Here is a 21,603-nt window from a genome sequence, read left to right on the forward strand (position 1 = left end):
GTCATGTACTTTAAGTGAATTACTGTACATCATGCACTGTGACTCTAGTATATCATTACACACCAGACCCTGTACCTTTAATGTACCACTACACATAAAGCCTTAATCCAGTAGGGTTTTTTACCCACCAACCACTATGCCATCAATGTATCACTGGATACAAGGCCCTGTAATTTTGTGTATCATTACACACTAGGGTTTATATGCTTACTGTATCATTATACACCAGGCCATCTTCCTTTAGTATATCATTACGTACCAGGCCCTGTACCTTTAGTGTATCATGACACACCAGGCCCTGTACCTTTCGTGCATTATTATACACCAAGTTCAGCATCTTTAGTGTATCATTATATAACAGGCTCTGTACAATTTGTATATCATTAAACACCATACCTGTATCCTTCCTATATTTGCTTTGCAGCCACAACATGAAGTGTCCTATATAAATGTTGCTAGCTCCAAACTACTCATGTGGAATGTTCTCATGTATATACTCTGTATTGCTTCTATAGTATCTTTGATTTGAAAATGATTTCTTATGTACTGTGTTTTTTCACCAGTTGTATAAGCTGCCAATAATATGTACTAAATGTCTTTATTAATGTAATGCTGTATTGTATGTGAAATGTCTTATATGTGGAGTTTTCTCCCTGGGACTCCACTGAAAATGGGTACTTCTGGCCCAGTTGGACCATCCCGGTAAACAAATACAAATAAATGCAAATAAATAAATAGTGTATCATTATACACCAGGCCCTGTACCTTTAATGCATCACTGTACACCAGGCACTATAACATATCATTAAACACCAGGCCCTGTACCTTTAATGTATCATTAAACACCAGGCCCTGTATCTTTAGTGTATCATTATACACCAGGCCCTGTACCTTTAGTGTATCATTAGACACCAAGCCATGTACCTTTACTGCATCATTAGACACCAGGCCCTGTACCTTTAGTGTATCATTGCACACCAGGCTCTGTACCTTTACTGTATCATTACACACCAGGCGCTGTACCTGTAGTTATCATTATACACCAGGCCCTGTACCTTTAATGTGTCACTCTACACCAGGCGCTGTACCTTATGTATATCATTAAACATCAGATCCTGTACCTGTAGTGTATCATTATACACCAGGCCCTGTACCTGTAGTGTATCATGGCACACCAGGCCCTGTATCTTTCCTGTATCATTAAACACCAGGCCCTGTACCTTTAGTGTATCATTACATACCAGGCCTATACCTTTAGTGTATCATTATGCACCAGGCCCTGTACCTTTAGTATATCAATACACACCAGGCTCTGTACCTTTGGTGTATCATTACACACCAGGCCCTGTACCTGTAGGGTATTATTATACACCAGGCCCTGTACCTTTACTGTATTATTACACACCAGGCTCTGTACCTTTAGTGTATCATTACACACCAGGCCCTGTACCTTTAGGGTATCATTATGCACCAGGCCATGTACCTCTACTGTATCATTACATACCAGGCCCTGTATCTGTAGTATATCATTACACACCAGGCTCTGTACCTTTAGTGTATCATTACACACCAGGCCCTGTACGTGTAGAGTATCATTATACATCAGGCCTTGTACCTTTACTGTATCATTACACACCAGGCTCTGTACCTGAGGTGTATCATTATACACCAGGTTCTGTACCTTTACTGCATCACTATACACCAGGCTCTGTACCTTTAGTGTATCATTACATAGCAGGCCCTGTACCTATAGTGTATCATTACATACCAGGCCTTGTACCTATAGTGTATCATTATACACCAGGCACTGACCTGTAGTGTATCATTACATAGCAGGCCCTGTACCTATTGTGTATCATTACATACCAGGACTTGTACCTATAGTGTATCATTACACACCAAGCCCTTTACCTATAGTGTATCATTACATACCAGGCCCTGTACCTTTAGTGTATGATGACACACCAGGCCCTGTACCTTTAGTGCATTATTATTCACCAAGTTCAGTATCTTTAGTGTATCATTATATAACAGGTTCTGTACCATTTGTATATCATTAAACACCAGACCTGTACCCTTCCTATATCTGCTTTGCAGCTACAACATGAAGTGCCCTATATAAATGTTGCTAGCTCCAAACTACTCATATGGAATGTTCTCATGTATATACTCTGTATTGCTTCTATAGTATCTTTGATTTGAAAATTATTACTTACGTACTGTGTTTTTTTACCAATTGTATAAGCTGCCAATAATATGTACTAAATGTCTTTATTAATGTAATGTCTGTATTGTATGTGAAATGTCTTATATGTGGAGCTTTTCTCCCTGGGACTCCACTGAAAATGGGTACTTCTGGACCAGTTGGACCATCCTGGCAAACAAATAAAAATAAATGCAAATAAATAAATAGTGTATCATTATACACCAGGCCCTGTATCTTTAATGCATCACTGTACACCAGGCACTATAACATAAAATTAAACACCAGGCCATATACCTGTAGTGTATCATTAAACACCAGGCCCTGTACCTTTACTGTAGCATTACACACCAGGCCCTGTATCTTTAATGTATCATTACACACCAGGCCCTGCACCTTTAGTGTATCATTATACACCAGGCCCTGTACCTTTAGAGTATCATTATACACCAGGCCCTGTACCTTTAGTGTATCAGTAGACATCAGGCCATGTACTTTTACTGCATCATTAGACACCAGGCCCTGTACCTTTAGTGTATCATTGCACACCAGGCTCTGTACCTTTAGTGTATCATTGCACACCAGGCGCTGTACCTGTAGTTATCATTATACACCAGGCCCTGTACCTTTAATGCGTCAATTTACACCAGGCGTTGTACCTTATATATATCATTAAACACCAGGTCCTGTACCTGTAGTGTATCATTATACACCAGGCCCTGCACCTGTAGTGTATCTTGGCACACCAGGCCCTGTACCTTTACTGTATCATTATACACCAGGTTCTGTACCTTTACTGCATTACTATACACCAGGCCCTGTACCTTTAGTCTATCATTACATAGCAGGCCCTGTACCTATAGTGTATCATTATACACCAGGCCCTGTACCTGTAGTGTATCATTATATACCAGGCTCTGTACCTATAGTGTATCATTACATATCAGGCCTTGTACCTATAGTGTATCATTACATACCAGGCCTTGTACCTATAGTGTATCATTACACATGAGGCCCTGTACCTATAGTGTATCATTACATACCAGGCCCTGTACCTTTAGTGTATCATTACACAACAGGCTCTGTACCTGTAATGTATCATTACACAACAGGCTCTGTACCTTTAGTGTATCATTATACACCAGACCCTGTACCTTTACTGTATCATTACACACCAGGCCCTTTACCTTTAATGTATCATTACACACCAGGCTCTGTACCTTTACTGCATTACTATACACCAGGCTCTGTACCTTTAGTGTATCATTACACACCAGGCTCTGTACCTGTAATGTATCATTATACACCAGGCTCTGTACCTTTAGTGTATCATTACACACCAGGCCCTATACCTTTAGTGTATCATTACACACCAGACCCTGTACCTTTAGTGTATCATTACACACCAGGCCCTGTACCTGTAGTGTATCATTACACACCGGTCCCTGTACCTTTAGTGTATCATTACATACCAGGCTGTGTACCTTTACTGTATCATTACACTCCAGGCTCTGTACCTGTAGTGTATCATTACGCACCAGGCTCTGTACCTGAAGTGTATCATTATACACCAGGTTCTGTGCCTTTACTGCATTACTATACACCAGGCCCTGTACCTTTAGTGTATCATTACATAGCAGGCCCTGTACCTACAGTGTATCATTACATACCAGGCCTTGAACCTATAGTGTATCATTATACACCAGACCCTGACCTGTAGTGTATCATTACATAGCAGGCCTTGTACCTATAGGGTATCATTACATACCAGGCCTTGTACCTATAGTGTATCATTATACAACAGGCCTTGTACCTTTAGAGTATCATTACACACCAGGCTCTGTACCTGTAGTGTATCATTACACACCAGGCCCTGTACCTGTAATGTATCATTACACACCAGGCCCTGTACCTTTGCTGTATCATTAATCACCAGGCTCTGTACCTTTAGTGTATCATTAAACACCAGGCTCTGTACCTTTAGTGTATCATTATGCACCAGGCCCTGTATCTGTAGTGTATCATTAAACACCAGGCCCTGTACCTTTAGTGTATCATTACACACCAGCCCCTACACCTTTAGTGTATCATTATACACCAGGCCCTGTACCTGTAGTGTATCATTATATACCAGGCTCTGTACCTTTAGTGTATCATTATACACCAGGCCCTGTACCTTTAGTGTATCATTATACACCAGGCCCTGTACCTTTAGTGTATCATTATACACCAGGCCCTGTACCTGTAGGGTATCATTATACACCAGGCCCTGTACCTTTAGTGTATCATTACACACCAGGCCCTGTACCTGTAGTGTATCATTACACACAAGGCTCTGTACCTTTAGTGTATCATTACACTCCAGGCCCTGTACCTTTAGTGTATCATTATACACCAGGCCCTGTACCTTTAGTGTATCATTGCATACCAGGCTCTGTACCTTTAGTGTATCATTACACACCAGGCTCTGTACCTGTAGTGTATCATTATACACCAGGCCCTGTACGTGTAGTGTATCTTGGCACACCAGGCCCTGTATCTTCACTGTATCATTACGCACCAGGCTCTGTACCTGTAGTGTATCTTTATACACCAGGCCCTGTACCTTTAGTGTATCATTACATACCAGGCACTGTACCCTTAGTGTATCATTACATACCAGTCTCTGTACCTTTATTGTATCTTGGCACACCAGGCCATATACCTTTAGTGTATCATTATGCACCAGGCCCTGTACCTTTAGTGTATCTTGGCACACCAGGCCCTGTACCTTTACTGTATCATTACACACCAGGCCCTGCACCTTTAATGTATCATTACACACCAGGCCCTGTACCTTTAGTGTATCATTACACACCAGGCCCTGTACCTTTAGTGTATCATTATATACCAGGCCATGTACCTGTAGTGCATCTTGGCACACCAGGCCCTGTTCCTTTAGTGTATCATTATACACCAGGCCCTGCAGCTTTACTGTTTCATTACACACCAGTCCCTGCACCTGTAGTGTATCATTATGCACCAGGCTCTGTACCTTTAGTGTATCATTACACACCAGGCCCTGTACCTTTAGTGTATCATTATATACAAGGCCATGTACCTGTAGTGCATCTTGGCTCACCAGGCCCTGTTCCTTTAGTGTATCATTATACACCAGGCCCTGCAGCTTTACTGTTTCATTACACACCAGGCCCTGCACCTGTAGTGTATCATTACGCACCAGGCTCTGTACCTTTAGTGTATCGTTATACACCACACCATGTACCTGTAGGGTATCATTATACACCAGGCCCTGTACCTTTACTGTATCATTACACACCAGGCTGTGTACCTGAAGTGTATCATTATACACCAGGTTCTGTACCTTTACTGCATTATTATACACCAGGCCCTGTGCCTTTTGTGTATCATTACATACCAGGCTTTGTACCTTTAGTGTATCATTATACACCAGGTTCTGTACCTTTACTGCATTACTATACACCAGGCCCTGTACCTTTATTGTATCATTACATAGCAGGCCCTGTACCTATAGTTTATCATTACACACCAGGCCCTGTACCTGTAGTGTATCATTATAGACCAGGCCCAGTACCTTTAGTGTATCATTATACACCAGGCTCTGTACCTTTAGTGTATCATTATGCAGCAGGCTCTGTACCTTTAGTGTATCTTGACGCACCAGGCCCTATACCTTTATTGCATAATTATATACCAGACCATGTACCTTTACTGTATATATGTACAGAGCCTGGTGTGTAATGATACAGTAAAGGTACAGGTCCTGGTGTGTAATGATACAGTAAAGGTACAGGGCCTGGTGTATAATGATACACTAAAGATATTGGACTTGGTATATAATGATACACTAAAGGTACAGGGCCTGGTATGTAATGATACACTAAAGGTACAGGTCCTGGTGTATAATGATACACTAAAGATACTGGACTTGGTGTATAATGATACACTAAAGGTACAGGGCCTGGTGTGCCAAGATACACTACAGGTTCAGAGCCTGGTGTATAATGATACACTAAAGGTACAGGGCCTTGATGTATAATGATACACTTAAGGTACAGAGCCTGGTGTGTAATGATACACTACAGGTACAAGGCCTGGTGTATAATGATACACTAAAGGTACAGGGCCTGGTCTGCCAAGATACACTACAGGTACAGGGCCTGGTGTATAATGATATACATAAGGTACAGTGCATAGTATACAGTGATGCATTAAAGGTGGAGATATTATTACTTGGTGGAATGTATAAAGAGGCTATGGCACATTTCTTACTTGAGTTTAGGTGGCAGTATAAGGTAAGTAGTTTGGCAGGGTGGAAATTTGGAACAGGGATGGTAAGAGGTGAGAGGTTAAGTTGATCAGAATAGAGGATGGCAGCTCTTCCACCTTTCTTTGTGATTCTGTTGGAGAAGAAGATGTTATATCCAGGTCGCAATATTGCCATATTGCGGATCGTAGGTTTTAGCCAGGTTTCAGATAAAGTAAGAATATGTGGGGAGTTATGGGCAAACCAGGCATGTAGTTCAGAGGTTTTGTTGACAATTCTTTTGGCATTTAGAGAGTAAACAGAGATGTTTTTTGGGTGTGAAGTGGCAGGACTGGAAGGGAGAGTAAGGGAGGGGGGTTGAAATGGAGAGGGAAGGGTGAGGGTGTGTAGGTGGCATGTGGAGATGATGAGCCGATCTAGCAGACTTTCAAGCAGTAACAAAGAAAATAATTAGTGCGACAAGCAATACAGGTAAGTATATAGGAAGCCTAGGGTGACAGCAGGTGAGCCAGGTAAGTGTTGAAGGGCAGTGTCTTGGAATTAGAGATGAGAGACCAGATGAGAATTAACAAGAGGGGAGCTAGTAGGGCTATTGGGATGATAGTGAGGAGCTACGGGAAAGAAGAGGGCAGCAGGAGGGTCGGTGATGTGCTTTAGCTAGGGTCTACAGTTATACAGTTATCTTAATATATGTAATTAAAGAGTAACATACAGATAAAAATAAATGCAGCTGATGGATGGTCGTCTGTATAATAGGCAGAGCCCGTTTCCGTGATCAAGTTGGAGGGGAGGTTCAGAGCTTATGTTAAGACTGTGGGGCTTCCTGGAAAGGTAAAACATGGACAAATTAGGAAGAGAATGTCATTAGAAGAAAGCAAAGGAGCAAGGGGGGATAAGAATAAAGAAATAGAGGGGTGGGGGGGTGAAGAGTGTAAAGAGAGAGAAATAGAGCATTGATATCAGGTAGATACGGAGTGGAAGGTAGAGGAAAGGAAGAGCTTAAGGTAGAGAGGTAAAAGCACAGCAGATAGGAAAGGTATATGCCAAATACACAACTCTAAAATGCAGTAATGCAATAACAATGTCAAAAATGAGGAAGTACCAAATACACAACTCTAAAATGCAGTAATGCAATAACAATGTCAAAAATGAGGAAGTACCAAATACACAACTCTAAAATGCAGTAATGCAATAACAATGTCAAAAATGAGGAAGTACCAAATACACAACTCTAAAATGCAGTAATGCAATAACAATGTCAAAAATGAGGAAGTACCAAATACACAACTCTAAATAGCAGTAATGCAATAACAATGTCAAAAATGAGAAAGTACCAAATACACAACTCTAAAATGCAGTAATGCAATAACAATGTCAAAAATAAGGAAGTACCAAATACACAACTCTAAAATGCAGTAATGCAATAACAATGTCAAAAATGAGGAAGTACCAAATACACAACTCTAAATAGCAGTAATGCAATAACAATGTCAAAAATGAGGAAGTACCAAATACACAACTCTAAAACGCAGTAATGCAATAACAATGTCAGAAATGAGGAAAAATGCTTGAACATGCAGGTGTGACAGCTACTGATGAACTACAGTTCTGAGGTACCTTATGTAATAGGCAACAGTATGTTAACAAGCTGGAGATACATACATAAGAATAGTCACACAGGATACATCAACTTAATTGTCTGTAATATAGGTATAGCAGTACACCTAGGTCAGCTAGACATACGTGAAAACACTATGGTAATAGAACAATGGAATGCCTGGCTGGCAAGGCTTGTAGTGTATATTCCAATGGATGTAGCATGTTACTATACTGATATGCAGTATGCTACCCAACAGTAGTACAAGACTGTTTTACATTTTACTGTCTAGTTTAAACTGTTAAATACTCAATCCAAAGTCTATAAACATTGTACAACAGGTCTTTTGAAATTGTACAAATGCAGCAGACATTCACATTAATGTAGCTGTTGAAGACTGAGCATTATGGACACCAGCAGCCTTTATGCAACTGCCTGGCACCCTGTATAAGTACAAGCAACAATTTATAACATGCTGGAATGACAAAATAGCCCAGAGACACAAGTACAGACCAGATATATGTATCGACTACAGTATAAGGTGCAATAGACTTATGACAGAGACAGTTTTAGCTATTTATATTAAACATACAGCAAGAAAACTGTGATTGAATAATATTCTAACAGAGCTACATTAAACAAAACTGTACCTTTCACTTAAAAAGCGTTACCTTTTGTGTAGCATTTACATTTAATGTATGGCTAATTTCCTGCTGTTGCACATTACCAGAAATGCTGTGCTGCAAGGGGAAATGAAGAGAGATGGCACCAAACGTCGGTCACAATCTTTCAGTGCTGCAAGGCATGATGGGAGGGGATGGGAAAAATAATATTAGAATGGGAGAGGTAAAATGGTGGCCCACAATGTCTAACAGGGCTACAAAACCAAATGTAATGTTGACCTAGGGTAAGGTAATAATTCAGTCCATCATAGGTAACACTCGCTATGTAGGGCCGCTCTAGCAGGCTTTCAAGCAGTAACAAAGAAAATAATTAGTGGGACAAGCAATACAGGTAAGTATATAGGAAGTCTAGGGTGAGACAGCAGGTGAGCCAGGTAAGTGTGGAGGGGCACTGTCTTGGAATTAGAAATGAGAGACCAGAAGAGAATTAACAAGAGGGGAGCAGCTAATTTCCTGCTGTTGTACATCATCGGGACCACTGTGCTGTGTCTCAAGCTCAGGTTTACAAACATTCCTAATCCACATTTGTTTTTGATATATCGCTACTAGTCTCCTTATATGTGGTCGGTTGTGAAATGGATGAGGTTGCAACTTGTTAATCACAACTTGATAAGTTGCAGCTCATGTAGTGCTTTTCCTCACAGGAAATCATTCTCACAGCTGTTTTTATAGTCCATAAAGTTAATGTATATGTGTGGGAGAGTTATAGGAAGCCTGACTCGAAGATGAGTTGTGTGGGATGGACTTGCCTCCATGAAATGAAATGTCTATGGTACATTTTCATTGAATTTATGCTTTGACTGGTTGTGTTTTCACAGCTGGAGCTCTACACATTAGTTGCTCTGGGCATGGAGACGTGTCATTAATATTATTACCTCTGCTCATGTCTGTGTGTGTGTGGGGGGGGGGGTCTGTGGGTGTGTGTTATTGCTGTAACATTCTACAGACTTAACAGTAGGAATATGGAACAAAGCTAGCCTCAGTAGAGCTCTTTGTGGCATATTACCTATTACTTCTCCTTCCTTAGATGTTTCTGTTTTGATAACATATTTTAAGTTTTTATATAACAATTACCTCATATAACTGTCATGGAGTTCAGGTTTAGAATGTTTATCAGGTTTGCTTTTTTTAATTCAATTATACAGGAGCTCCATGAACAAAAACACAAATTTGAAATATAATTATGTAAAAGCATGAAGGTGCATCCAAATTAAAATTACTTTAGAAAATTGCCGGAAAAGATTTCCAAGCCTGACCAGCAAACTAAAACAATGCTACGTATGCAAAATGCTCTGTGAAAAACTAGAAAATCAAATTTTAGTAAGGTATAATGAGTCATCCACAGAGAACCCTCCCAGAGTATAACATTATTATCTCAAACCATTATTTAGCAGGGATAAGCTCCCAACCACAGAAATAGCAACAAAACAAAACACAAACCAATAAATAAAAAGCAACATCAGAAATAAAATAAAAAAGTCAGGATTGTGTGGCACTCAACTGTTTTCTACTAGAATTGGTGTAATATAGGTCACAGGGACAGAAACTTACCAGAGTTTACAATGAATATATATATATATATATATATAATACATTGAAAACTGAATGCTTCCCAAAGTGTAAAGAGTGTCACCTGCTGCAAATACCTAATATCAGGCCATTGGAACATGATAAGATTCCTTTTGGATCTCTTCCTGTACTAATTAGAAAACTTTATAGTAATCCTGTCTGAATCTGTAATAAGGTTTGGCACTCTAAGTTTTTAACAAGCTAGGAGTTTCAGTTCAGAATGAGAGGACTTAACATTTCCTTTAGATAGAGGACCAGCTAAAAGACCCCACAAAAGTATATGCAAATTAAGGATATAAAGTCCCATCCAATTGGAAAACACCAAACATAACTAATCACGATTAATCTTAACACTAGCCAATCATAGCAACTACTTCTTCCTCTCCCTTTGTAGAAATATGTATATCAAAGCAAGCCTTAAACTATTTTTTCATAAACTTTTTAGATCTGGTGAAGTTTGCAAGACAAAAGCATTAATCCAAATAAATTTTCTTTGAAGAAAACTGACTTGAGGTAAATTTTTAGTGAGATTTGTCAAAGCTTCATCTGGTTTAAGAACTTTTGAAAGGGATTAAAATCTTTTCATGAAGAACTTACAGCATGAAGTAGGGGATCAAACGCAGCAATCCTCTTGAGATAATCCCTTTGGCTTCAATTGCTACAGTACAGAATGTATACATTAATTACTATAATATTAAATTATGTTAAACATTCCATTGTTGTAAGTGGATATATTTAATTGGAATGCATATATCTGATATGGCATACTCAAATAACTGTTTCCATATGATTTATAATAATAATGACATTTATGGGTTATACGGCATAGTGTTGTCACATCATATGTCAATGTGGTAAGGGTGAACATGTCATATTTGTTTAGGTATTGAAATAATGTGACGTGAGTGGCATGATATTGATATTATGTTTTGTTTCATCAATCCTGTCTCTTTCATTTTTTTTTTTTGTGTGGAAACATTGCTGTTGCAACACTAATATCTGCACAGGGAATTAGACCAATCGCTGGGGTTCAGCCTGCCATAATGCCACAAGTGCCTGTGTTGGCACCACCATAGGCAGCAGAGATGCCCAGCACATCTGGGTTGAGCCTGTGGGTGAACCTCCACAACTTCTGCCCTACCTGGTCCAACTGCATTGGGTAGATCTGCCCTGGGGCTGATGCAGTGGCACCTGCTGGGAGTAATACTGAAAGCAATGACTTTGTCGCCTATAAGGAGCTGACAGCTGGCGGACATCATGGAGAGAAGTCTTGGTGTCCTCTTACCTTTAGTGTATACTATATGGGATATTGAAATTGTAACTAGAGTTATGAAGTATGCTGCCCATTAACTTCCTTGCTTCATACTGTTTCCATACTCCAGGATTTCACCAGCATCAGGTTTGGTCCCTTATGTCTTTCATAATCCTTTAAAAAATGCTCCTACCTTCCAAGAAGGAACTGCAAAATATCAGGTAAAATCATTCCATTATGTGTTAATAAGCATAAAAATGCACTATGCACATGTGGAAAAGATTTCTGTTATACACACATAAGGTGATAAAATAAAATGTGTTGCATTTCCATGCATGTTTTATACTCTGTTAATTCTGATGCTAATGTCTGTTATCATGTAATGATGATGGTATTACTCAGTAATGTCATACAAACACATACGACTGCATAAGAAGCAGTAGAACACATCTTGTGCATGCTGAGTCACCAGATATGAAAGCTGTATAAGTACACACCTGTGTCATTTATATCATGAATAATGTACAACTGTGTAAATCATGACACTGAAAACATTAACGTAACACACATCTGTTCAGAAATGGATCAGAATAATAACTGTTTCTATATCTGTACTCATTATTTGCCTAAAGGTTGTCAGGAAGTAAAATAGACCACTGTTAATTCCCATTCTAAGTTAAAAACCTAAAAAAACAAACAAAAAAAAAATTACACACGTGCTAATACTTTGTTCTCAGTTGTGAAAATCAGCTTGTCAACAGTATACTTCAGGGAGAGATTATGGAAAAAATGTAAAGTGAATGGCTTGTGTTACTTCTGCATGTTTCAGTGGACTGTTCTCTTGAATATATGTGGAGCTAACTGTGATGCTGGCTAACAGTTCATTATGTCAAGTTATGTCTGCACACCAATACATTTATACTTACAAATGAAGTACAATGATATGAGACCTTTTGACACGTACTTCCTTAGTGCATGTGTGATGACCCACACACACACATGAACACCTCTGAAAGGCTGGCACAGGTTTACTAGCTATGCCCCCTTTTGCCTAGACTATAAGGTAGTTATCACTGCCACTAGTCAACTCCTTATCTACTTTAAGGCCTTTAACAAAGGGTGTCCAGTCTTACTGTATAATATTAATATTAATACAAATGGAAGTCTGATCAAGAGCAAGGCTATTAGGAGTGGCCCACGCAGTGTCACCACATAAATATGTAAGTGCTCTCAAATCTTAAATATCTCCACACAGATCAGCCACAATGAAAGGTTTAAATATGTTTAATAATAATAATAAAAGAACAAGAAAATATTCTGTATATATTCACAGCGACATCAGAGTTCAAAATCACTGGAGATATTTAAAACAACATTGCAGGGCAGTCTCAAATAAATAAAGAAAAATATCTAAACTAAACTTTGTTATATTCCTGACTATATCTAAGAGACTTACTATGCTCTAGAAACGTACTTACAGACATACCTAATAACCACTTTGAGTCAGAAATCTGGACAAAGACATAAATAATGGGTGAACAAAGGCTCACAATTAGGGACAACTTTTAAATATTGCTCTTACAGACTTAGAAAGTTGATAGAATAATATATTTTGCATTCGCGTGGGTTTTCTGAAGGGTATGAAGTCTGAAAGTTAAATGTCTATCAATATTTTCTGACTTCAGTCCTCAACAATTTGCCAATAATTTGCCAGAAACAAAAATTTTATGAAGAACACACTAAAAATATGAGGGGAAAGTCTGGACATTTTTTGAAAATCTGGCCAGTTGAGAGGTATGCTTACAGAGCAAGGCAAATGTGATGAATGGATCTTCTAGTTGTTGTTGGGTCCAAGACAGAGTACAGAATGCTCTGTCTCTTTCAAATAGGTCTCAAATTAATATAGCAAGTATTACAGCTGGGATAGCTTGCAGAATGACATCATTCTTGTCATGTGACTATCCCAGGTGAAAACCCCACTGCTGAAATCTGGTAGTACTTAGCATCTAGCTGTGAAAATACATAGACCTCAGATCTTTGGCAGATGCTGGAAGTCATAAAACAATTGCATTTTTTCATACGTTCATAGGTAGTAACTAGTTCACTCCGAAGACAATGTAGAAAGCTTCTCATCACATACTCTATCTCTGGCTGCATTGAAAACTGAAAGATATAGCATAGCCATAACCATAACATAATTTAATTTCATCTATTTTTCTGAAGTTAACCTCCTATATTCCAGTTCCTACTGTTAAAATATATACATTTAAACAGTTAGAATAATGCATGTATATTTCTGTTCTATTTCACTAGGGCACACTGTGGTTACATTTTAGGCACAAGCACTTTATAAAATACCTTGTTAACACACATCTGTACAAACCAGTTTGATATACACATGACATACAGTTCTAATACATTTGTAACACAAGCATCTTATATACATCATGACCTGTCTGTTTGTATTTATACTACACATTGTCCAAGTATAAGGAAATAATGAAAATGAAACAACAAATTAGTACTACTGGCCTATAGTCATCCTCACCTGAATACTACTTGGTTATCAGTCTGCAGTTTCACAGCTGTGATTGTCACCATATACCACACTTGAAACAGCTACATATTCCTTAAATTACCACACTGTACATGAAGTACAGGACTGATAGGTTATCTGATCAGTATGTAATTACTTGTGATCAATACATTGCTGTTACTTGTGCTTGTTGACACAAATGCCTTTTCAATTAAACCTGTGCTGCACACTAGCTTCTCTGTAATACACTGATGTGGTAATCCTTACAAATGTGCATTATCCCACATTTAAACATGGACTCCTTCTGTGATGTTTGTGATTGATGCAATGGGTTCAAAATTGTGTACATAAGTAGGTGTTCAAAAACCACAGGGATGGACTATCATGAGTGTGTGTGTGTGTGTGTGTGTGTGTGTGTGTGTGTGTGTGTGTGTGTGTGTGTGCGTGTGTGTGTGTGTGTGTGCGTGTGTGTGTGTGCACGTGTGTGTGCGTGTGTGTGCGTGTGCATGTGTGCGTGTGTGCAAGTGTGTGTGCACACGTGTGTGCATGTGCGCATGTGTGCGTGTGTGTGTGTGTGTGTGTGCATGTGCACGTGTGTGTGCACGCGTGTGTGCATGTGTGCGTGTGTGTGTGCATGTGCGTGTGTGCGTGTGTGTGTGTGCATGCGCACATGTGTGTGTGTGCGTGTGTGTGTGCGTGCATGTGTGTGTGCAGGCGTGTGTGTGTGCACGCGTGTGTGCGCGTGTGTGCGTGTGTGTGCACGCGTGTGTGTTTGTGCATGTGTGCGTGTGTGCATGTGTGCGTGTGTGAGTGTGCGTGTGTGCGTGTGTGTGAGTGTGCGTGTGTGTGTGTCCATGTGTGCATGTGTGCGTGTGTGCGTGTGTGTGTGTGTGTCTGTAATGCTATGTAGGACTCACTCAGGACAAATATTTAAAGTGGGACGTGGCTCCCTCATCACTTTCTTCCACTTTTATCATAAGCATCTTCTCTGCAATGCACTGATGAGGTCATCCTTTCAAAAATGCATGCTCTCAGTTTTGGAGTCAGACATCTCTTGTGCTGTTTGCAGTTGATACTATGTTCTCTAGATTGTGTAGGTAGACAGGTAGGTAGTACAAATCCAACTGTGTTGAAATAGTGTGTGTCTCATACCAAGTAATATGGCTTCAACAACAGATCTGAGATGTACACTTCTGCTCAGGAAAAACATTTAATGTAGAAGATGGCTCCCCATCACTTTTTCTTGCTTTTCTCACAAACATCTTCTTTGCAACACCCTGATGAGGCTGTCCTTTTTCAAAGTGCCCTCTTTCACTGTTGGAGTCAAGCTTTTCATGTGGTGCTTGCAGGTGATACAGTGTACTCTACACTGAGTAACTTGATAGGGAGGTGGTTGAACTGCAGCATTGCTTAAATATTATGCCTGTGTGTATGTGTACTGTTAGGTCCAGTTGGCTTCAACAAAAGATCCATTATGTAGACTTCCTCTTACAAAACATATTTACACTAGGAGAGGGCACTCCCATCAATCTGTTGCATTTTTTGCCAAAACAAATTCTATGTATCGCATCAGTAAACTCATGTAATGTTGGCCTTCGCTTGAAGTTGAACAGATGCTGAGAAAAGCTCCATTTCATACAAGTTAAGACTGCAATTTAATTTTCTGTTAGACTTTAAGACAATGTACATTTGCATACAGCTTCTGAAGCAGTTTGGATTAAAAAGTTTAGAATAGAAATTACAATGCAGCTATATTAGTTTAAAAACAATGGATTAAAGATATATAAATAATATGTCCACTAAATATACTTGGGCAGTAAAATCTGTTGGTTATTCTCTTCTATGCAAACAAGTATGTTGGATATATTTTTCATTTTATTCAAATGTGGGATAGCAGAGTTTGTGAGCAGGTAAGACATGGTCAGTTCTTGGTTACCTGGGTTGCATTTGTGGTATAGTGGTAAGCATAGCTGCCTTCCAGGCAGCAGATCTGTATTCAATTCCTGACCAATGCAAGATGTCTATACATTTTAGTGCTGTCTCTTAGATCAATCTGTTAAGCTCAATGCCAGTGTGAATGCCTCATGGATATATCTGGGTTTGAATCCTAGTATAGAGTAGTTGGGGTTGGGGGTTAGTGTAATGATTAAGGTGTTTACCTAACAGTCACAAGGTACAGGGTTTGATTCTCACCTTTGAAAAGGAATTTGGCTAGGCTTAAAATAGCCTATAAAGGCTGCTAGCTTAGTACTTATGACAGACTGAATATACATTTTTGTTTATAGGAGTCAAGGACAAGTTATGAGATTATTGTGGTGACAGTAGGGTGCTTGAAGAGGGAAAATCTGAATGGGAAGAGTGGACAATAACTGAAGATAGCAAGTATGGGAAGTATTAGTTAGGGAGTAGGTAGGTATAACTCAGATGTAGGGAAGTGAATTAGTCCTGGTTTGTTCAAAAGCAATGCCAGGAGTCAATGAAGATTTTTTTTTATTTCTTATTAGGGTTGGCATAATAGTTAAGGAGTTTGACTCCCAGATGCAAGGTGGAGCAGGTGATTCTCACCTTTGAATGGAAATTGGCAATGGCCTGTAAGGTTAGTTAGCCTAGTACTTACCTATGGTATAAAGGTCACATTGTGTTCAATTTGCCTGAGTGTTAGGAGGACAGAGTTCCATACTTTAGAATATGTGAAGAGTACAGACCATCTCCTAAGGGGTTTTTAGATTTGGTTACTGCTAGGATGGATTTCTCAGCTGATCGCCAGTGGCATTTTGGCTGGTAAAGTCATAAGGTGTGTTTTATGCTAGGGCAGTTTTGAGGTTTGGATATGAGGTTAGGTACTGTGGTTGTTTATGAAGTCGTTCAATAGTGAAGAAGTTCTGGCCAGTGGAGGGATACACGGGGTTGTGTTCTCTGGGGTATATTAGTCGCAAATTCTGGAACTTTCCTAAAGCATTGTTGGAGCATATTTCTTAGGTGGATTGTAAGTTCATAAATACAGGCACAGCATATAGTAGTGTTGGCAGCAGAAGAACTGATGCTATAGTGTTGTTTTTGTATCATATGTCAGGGATGGTTTGCAGCTATACAGGGAACTGGGTTTCTGACTTTTTTAACTACTTCCACAATGTGGTAATTGATTTTCAAATTATCATCTATAATAACACAGACATTTCGTAGAGGTTACTATGTTGATTCTGTTATTGATACTGGATGCTAAACTGAAAAGGGATTTTTGTGAGATTGTTTAAGGATGAATAGTATGAGTTTAAGGGTAGTTGTGTGTCAGCCATCCACAATTCTACATATGTTAATGACTTGCAGTTTTGTTTTGTTTTTTTTTTTTTGCAGCTCATGCATACTTTTGGCATAGCATGTAAGGGTGGTACATTATCAGTAAACTGAATTATAGTAGCTTGTTTATTATTAAAGAGTATGGAGCCAAGAATAGATTCTTGTGAGACTCCTACTGATATGGGGAGAAATGAGGAAATATAAGTGCAGAGGCTGTCCTCCCTGCAGTCATGTGTGTTTACTCTGGCTACTCCGGTTCCTCCCATATTCCAAAGATATGCAGTAGGTGGATTAGACACTATAAATTGGCCGTAGGTGAGAGTGTGTGCATGAATGCATGGTGTGAATAAACTACCGCAGCAGGGCTAGCCACCTGGCAGTGTAAACCTTGGCTCGAGATGATTGTCACTGCAGAAGTGGCACCCCAAACCCATGAGCAAAATGGGAAAAGGGGTTGAGGGTGGATGGACGGATGGATCACTTTGCCATTTGACAGCCTGTACTCTGTTATAAGCTTTTCCACCTCTACATTGATTTACGGCTGTTATAAAGCTGAGAAAAGCTGTGGTGGGGCAAAATCCATGTTGTGTTGGCAAGAATAGGTCATTTTGAGTTATAAAAGTGGAGAAATGTGATTGGATGCATTTTTTTTCCAGGAATTTTGATAATAAGGGATAGTATAGCTATTGGTCTACAGTTGACAAACTCTGTGAAGTTACTGCTTTGTGTAGGGTTTCAGTGACAAAACTGTCCTTCGGAGATCAGTTTATTAGACTGGAAACTGGATATGACAGAGCATCTGCTGCTATTTTAGGTAATCAACTGGGACGTTTTCAGGGACTAAGGTAGTAGGCTTTAGTTGTTGTAGTAGCTTTTTAATAGTTGCAGTGCATTTCAAGTTTGATGGACAGTAGATTGCAGTTGGGTGGGGGGTTGGGATGGTGAGGTTATGGGGGAGGTTACTGAGGGGTCAGGGTGAGTTGGTGAGGTGGATGAGCAGGAGAAGGTTAGGAGGGAGGTTACTAATTCAACAAAATGAGTATTAAATTGGGCTGCAGTTCATCTGATGGATGCACTTGATGCTAGTATTTGTTGTTTATTGTGGCCAAGGGTTTACTAGATTATTTACTGATATCTTGAAGACCTTTGGATTATTATGAACTGAGATCTGCAGTTTTGTGTAATAGGAATTTTTGAATGATCCAATTTGCTGTTTATGTGTAGTTTCTCAGGCGGTTATATTGTGTAGCTTTAAGTTGAGATGTGTTGTGGTTCCAGGTTTTGCAGGCTTTGTCCTTTTGTACCATGAGTTTTTTTTTTAATTACTGGGTTTGTTTTAATCTCTTTTTTCTTAGAGGGACATGAGCATTGAGTATATTTGGAAAAGGAGAGTTAAAAAAGTGGCAGGGTTTTCTAGCTGTAAAGAATGAAAGCTATGTCAATTAATTGATTTTACATCTGTGATGAAACAGTCTTCTTGGAAGGTGCTTAGATTGTGGACATGATTGTAGTGGTGCTGGTTTAGAGTAGATGTTTATTCTCTAACTGAGTAGGTAGGAAGCTAATCTCCTAAACTATATGCAAGGGTGCTAGGGGAGGTAACATTATTAGGGGTGTTGGTGAGCATCCAATCAATGATGGACTTTTTCTCACATGTTTAATATGTCTTGCTTTGACAGACATGAGCTGGCTGCATCCAGAAAGGTGTATAGAAGCACTGGTGGGGTTTCCATCTATTATTAGCAAGTCAATATTCATATCTCCCAATGTCATGGTTTCTTTTTTTTTTTACTTTAATTGTTTTTATTTATTTTGTAAACAATTTAATCATGCATGAAAAACAGTATAGATAAATATATGTTCTGATTACATTTGTAAAATAGGATCTAATTTTTTACAATGAAAATATATAGCCATAACATGTAGAAACCAATTTATAACTAAGTTAGTAACAATACAAAATTCAGAAAAAAAGAAAAAACTATTTACAATGGTGCCTATACACAATAAGTAATACATTTGATATTATTTTAAAATGTTTCATCTTAATGTGGGTTCATATCATTCTTCTCCAATATTTCCATTACAGTCCACCAGTTATTGTAGTAAGAGGTAATTCTGTTGGTCCTGTTCTTTAATGTGGTATTTTCCATTAGTCCAACTATCAATGCAAGTTTTTTTGAATTCTTTGAATGATGAAGGTGTAGCCGATTTCCAACTAGTAGTGATGATTTTACGTGCTACTGCAAGTAAAGTCCAAAGTATTGATTTTTTTTGGAACACGTTTGTGTATTGGTGAGTTACAACCAGAGATTTAGTTATATGAAAATTATTATTGAATACAATCTGGAAAAAATAATAAATTTTGCTCCAATAATCTTTAAGACTTGTACAGTTATAGAAAACATGTTGCCAGTCTGCCTTTAATTTTATTACACATCTCCAACACTTCTTTTCATTTGCAAACATTAAAGCTAACTTGTGTGGTATAAAAAAAGTGTGATGGTTTCTTGAGGGATGTTTGATGAGGCTCAGGAAAGAAAATCCTCAACAATGGTAATGTTTCCATGGGTTATGCAGATTTCTATTTTACAGATGATTTTGTGTTTGAACTTTAGTTTGCACGTTGTTGCCGGTGGCTTTCGGGGATGAAGGAAGGCTTTAAGAGAGTTTTTGTAAAAAATGGCAACTCCCCCAGTTTGTTTATGGACCCTGTTTTGCCTGAATAAGGTGTAGCCAAGAACAGAATTTCCGTGTCTATCATTTATCTTTTTAGTGAGTTTCTGTTGCTATTATAATATCTGGGGTGCAATTGGCAATCTGAGAGTGGAATTCTAGAATTTTAGTCCAGATACATTTGAAGTTCATGTTAAATAGATGAAGGCTAGATTGCCTAAAAGCTTGAGTTTGGTTTACTCCTGAGTGGGCTTGGCCAAGATTTGGATGAATATCTCCACATAGCTTCACATTTATTGGGTAGAACAGGTGGGCTGGACTGCGCTTAACTTTAAATTTTAATTCTGGCCCTTTGTTTTTTTTTTTTTTTTTGCTATAGGGTATTTGTACGAGACTTGTGTTTTTTTCTTTGATGAAAGTGAAAACTCTGGGTGTTATTAAGTGATAGAAAGTTTGTGATCACAAAGGATATAGTGTTTGTATTAACGTAGGTATGGTAAGAGGTTAGACAGGAGATTAATAAGAAGCATGAAACATTTATAATCATGATTTAATATCAATATGGGTCTGAAGGAGGAAGAGACCAACGGGTCTTTCCCTTCCTTGTGAATGACCTCTATCATTGTTTCTTTCCCAGAGTCTGGTGGTAGTTCTCCTCTCATTGTGTTATATCTTGTGAATATGTTTTAGACTGTGTTACTTGGAAAACTCAAGCACATTCCTACGGATGTTAAGATCACCTAATGAGTTGTCAGATTTCAGTTTGCTGCTGGGCTACTAAGCAGCTGTCTGTAGCTATGACACGCTGCACTTTTAAAAGTGTAAAAAATATTTTAAGTTAATATGCAAAGAAGCTTTTTTCCTTATTTGTAGAGTATATAATATAAATAGATATCATATTTAAAACATTCTTTCTCTTTTTAAAGACATATTCTAAAATGCAGTAAACTCTCGGTTAACTGGCACCCATGGGGATTGGTAGATGCCGCATAACTGTAGTTTCTGGTTGCTTGAGAGTTACCATTAAAAATAGGCCTGACTAATACTGTGCCCTATACTATTTGTTTGGTTTGACTTGTTCTTAGGTTGAGGAGAGAGGGAATTTATTCCTATCTTCCTTTTTAAAACTCTAAAACTCTAAAAACGTAAGGTGTTTTTTCTGTGGGGGGGGTACAACACATGAAAATTGTACTGTATTTCTTCAATTTTTTTTTCTGGTTACTTGAGAGTTCTGATTGCTTGAGTTCCAGTTAACTGAGAATTTACTGTAGGAGAAAAACACCAAGTCTAGCAGTTTACAGCAGATAAAAATCTATAACCTATTAACGAGATTCTTCCTGTAGTCCACAGTTTGAATTCCTCAGTGCCACTGTAGAAAAGAAGTTTGGGCCTAGTGGGTTTATTTGTTTAACAAATGAATAAGAAATAGTAAATCAACAAACAGATGTTATAAAATTATATCAGTGCAACATTTACTATTTCACATGAATGTTATTATTTAT

Source organism: Protopterus annectens, chromosome 4.part0 (genome assembly GCF_019279795.1).
Source record: "Protopterus annectens isolate FY-2018-M chromosome 4.part0, PAN1.0, whole genome shotgun sequence".
Lineage (NCBI taxonomy): Eukaryota > Metazoa > Chordata > Ceratodontiformes > Protopteridae > Protopterus > Protopterus annectens.